This window comes from Mytilus galloprovincialis, chromosome 12, assembly GCF_965363235.1.
Source record: "Mytilus galloprovincialis chromosome 12, xbMytGall1.hap1.1, whole genome shotgun sequence".
Taxonomy (NCBI): domain Eukaryota; kingdom Metazoa; phylum Mollusca; class Bivalvia; order Mytilida; family Mytilidae; genus Mytilus; species Mytilus galloprovincialis.
Window position 1 is genome coordinate 13,582,053 of NC_134849.1, and position 3,981 is coordinate 13,586,033.

Genomic DNA, 3,981 nt, shown 5'->3' on the forward strand with positions numbered 1-3,981 from the left:
GTTATTTCGATTAGACAGAAATAAATATTCTTAAAGAAATTTTGGTTGAAATAAACAACCGTTAGATTTTTGGCACAGGGTTTTGAAAGTTGGGCCCATATTTATTTTATTCAAATGATTTTGAAATTCTATAAAGGTTCTAGTGCTTCACTAAATAGCAAGTTAGTTATGAAATATACAAAAGTAACCAATATGTATTTCAACACAATGAGAAACATACATTAATTTGATATTATCTATTTCCAAATTATCGATTTCCTAATAAATGGGTTTATCGAAAGACAATGACAATCAAAACCAGGAGTAAACAAAGACTCACAAAACCAAAGGACATTTACGAAAATGTTATATTAAAGATACAAAGGTAATTAGGTTCTTAAAAGATATTGATTGTTAAGTTTTACATTAAGTTAAAATGTTTAGTAAACATACATAGCAAAATTAGTTGATGTCAAACATAAATGATTCACAGAAAAATAAACAGCGAATTATAACATAAAAAATGTGACATAAGAGTAAAGTGTTCCTTGTTGATCATATGCTTCAATATATTTACGTCAAAAGAAAAATAAACAATTTATCAGTTCATGTCAGTAATTTATAACACGTTTGCATAAATGTTTCATAAAAAAATTAATAAAGCAATCAAATGTTTCATAACCGAAAAATAAATAACTCAAAACAAAAATCGTCATGAGGATAAATAATACATACCACTGGCAATTCAAAACTATACATACTATGTTGAAACATCGACGAGAAAACATGTAGATGTTAAACAAATGCCTTTCGTAAAATAGTTCAGTTAGAAGGATATGTTTTGATTGCTTATCATTTGATCGTTTGTATATTTTACAGTATATCAGCTTACTATTTGTCGATATTATGATCACAGTTGCCATAGTGAAAATGAAGTAAATCAGAAATTTATAATCAAATCATTAATAATAAAGCTCCGGTCTCATTGGTGAACTTCGACTTGTTGGAACTGTTATTTGGATTTCTTAAATGATGTTTTAATTTTAAAATGTTTTCTATATCGTGGTTAATTTTGTTGTTGACTTTTTTGTTCGGATCGGTAATTTCACAGACCAATGTCGATGTTCAAACGTTATACACTCATCTGTTTACTACTAACAATTATAACAAACTGGTTAGACCAAGCAGAAATCAATCGTATCCGAACTACTTGTATGTCTCTTTTAATCTTTACGGAATATCAGGCATAGACGAGATTCAACAGAAGTTGACAACTACTGGATATCTTGAGATTGAATGGGTAGATGAATTATTATCGTGGACACCCTCACAATATGGCGGACTAAGTTATATCTTATATCCTCAAGGCGACGTATGGAAACCCGACATATCTCTACAAAATGGCTTTTCAAAGCTATAAGAGCTCGGATCAAAATTCATATCGGTGAATATTGATTCATCTGGACATGTGATTTGGAGGCCCTTCCATGTCTTTGAGTCTAAATGCGATATAGATTCAACATACTTCCCGTTTGATAGACAGACGTGTCATTTATATTTTGTAGCATGGAGTTTGTCAGAGAGAGACGTCAGACTTAAACGAGGCAGCGGAATAGAGCTGGTCGATGATCTACAGAGTCATGGCGAATGGAATATTGTATCTACTTCTTCTCTGAATCTGAGGAATCAATATGAAACTAAAGTTCGGTTTACAATAGTGATTCAGCGAAAACCATTGTACGCCATAATGAATTATATTTTACCGATTATATTACTTTCAATTCTTGGTGTCTTTACATTCACGATTCCTGTTGATACTAGGGAACGCATAGGGTATGTGATAACAGTCTGGCTAGCATTTGCCGTTTTTCTTACGATTATCAATGATTCGTTACCAAAGAGTTCAGAAACTATCCCAATTGTTTCCATATATATTATGATACAAATATCCATAGGGACTTTGATTGTTATTATTTCAGCAATAGAATCAAGATTCGTGCATTTGTCTGACCATGAACCGGTAAATACTATATTACTTACACTTGCACAAAAGTGTCGAAAACGCCGTGTTCAACCTGAAACAGAAATTAAGAAATGTATTGAAAGAGACGAAACCTGTGTGACGTGGAAGGAAGCGATAACAGCTCTAGATAAATTTCTTTTCTGGATTTGCCTTTCATTTTTTGTTTTCTCCACGATGATTTCCCTATCAATTGCAGGTTCCAAGTATATATAGTATACTTAAGAATTATCAGCATACTGGATCTTTTGGATCAAAGTTATCAGAGGTTCTTCCGTTGTGTTTAGGAGATGCGTGTGTCTAGTATATTATCTTTCGAGTAGTTCCTAAGACTCTATGGTACAATGCTGTTTTACCCGAATACACATGTCAATTACTCTTCACTTTGTATTTATAAATAACTGATTCAATCATCGTTTATTTGTGCCTAGATATCATTCAATCGTTCCAATACAAAAGGAACATGTACAATGAAAGTAAACAGTTTTTCTCAAAAGTAATTGTTTTATAAACTGAAAAAAGTTCATGTCCTATTGATTGATAAGTAAAGGTCTAGATGGGGTTTACAGAAACAACGAATTTAAGAGAAACATGTGTAGAATAGGGCGTCAAATAAAAAAAAAAGTAGAGACAAAATTAACAAAAAATAAAGATTAGTGGGCCAAAAATAATAAATAATAAGAAAAAAAGCATTAAAAATTGATAATAAAGAAATGGAGGACCCCACCCCCTTTCCCTGGCTTAAAGAACTTTTGCATACTCAGCAAAACAATATTCTGACAAATCCATTTGTTTGATGTTTTAGGTTTATGTTGGTTGGATAAAGGTAAATTCATAAATGCTTTTCGGACATTCAAAATGTACTTAAAGGCCGTACATTGACCTATAATGGTTTACTTTTATAAATTGTTATTTAGATGGAGAGTTGTCTCACTGGCACTCACACCACATCTTCCTATATCTATTTAGTGTTATTTTATGTGTAGTACCATGTTGATAATTCCTGTAAATGTTAGATATAAATCAGAATTTGTATAACAAAACTACTACTGGAAATATTTGAAAATTTATAAATTGTGATAATACGCATATCTGAAATATTCTTTATCAATTGTAAATTATATTATCGCATATTTGTTACGCAAACATTGGGTTTGGCATATGTTATAACGGCTAAATTGTCCAACTGATATTGCTACTCAAACAAAAAGGTGGTTTATGGTTATTGCGCTCTGCAAACAACGGCAAACAGTGACGTTGCTCAATTCGTCACAGACGAGGAAACAACAACTATGTAGAACAAATGAAAAACGCTAACTCAAGGTAAAAAAAATTAAACGACAATTCTGAAGGAAGTGTTTACAAAGTGCTGAAGAGCTTCGTAATCCAAAGGATATTTCATCTGAAAGCTGAACATTGTTTTAAAGATTTTTAGCTTTAATAAAGGCAACAGTAGTATACCGCTGTTCAAAACTCATAAATCCATGGACAAAAAACAAAATCGGGGTAACAAACTAAAACCGAGGGAAACGCATTAAATATAAGATGAGAACAACGACACAACACTAAAATGTAACACACACAGAAACGGACCAAGCATCAGACAAAATCCCACGAGAATAACAAAAAAAACATCAAAACCAAATATATGAATTTGGGATAGACAAGTACCGTGACACGTCTTATCGCAATGTGAAATTACACTCAAAAATAAGAGAAAACAAACGACGCAACGTTAAAATGTAACACACACAGAAACGAACAATAATATAACAATGGCCATATTCCTGACTTGGTACAGGACATTTTTAAAGGAAAAAATGGTGGGTTGAACCTGGTTTTGTGGCATGCCAAACCTCGCTTTTTAATGGCAATGTTAAATATAACATTGAAATGACAACATAATATTATCAGTTATCTGTTAATTAAATAGAACAATTGAAAGTGTGTTTCTCTTTTCTGCAGATCTTAGATATGAGAAT

General features: G+C 31.9%; 1 pseudogene; it reads left to right on the forward strand.

Annotated features, from left to right (window-relative positions):
- Window positions 1-862: 862 nt before the first annotated feature.
- On the forward strand, window positions 863-2,215 carry LOC143055220 (neuronal acetylcholine receptor subunit alpha-7-like; annotated as a pseudogene).
- The last annotated feature ends 1,766 nt before the right edge of the window (window positions 2,216-3,981 follow it).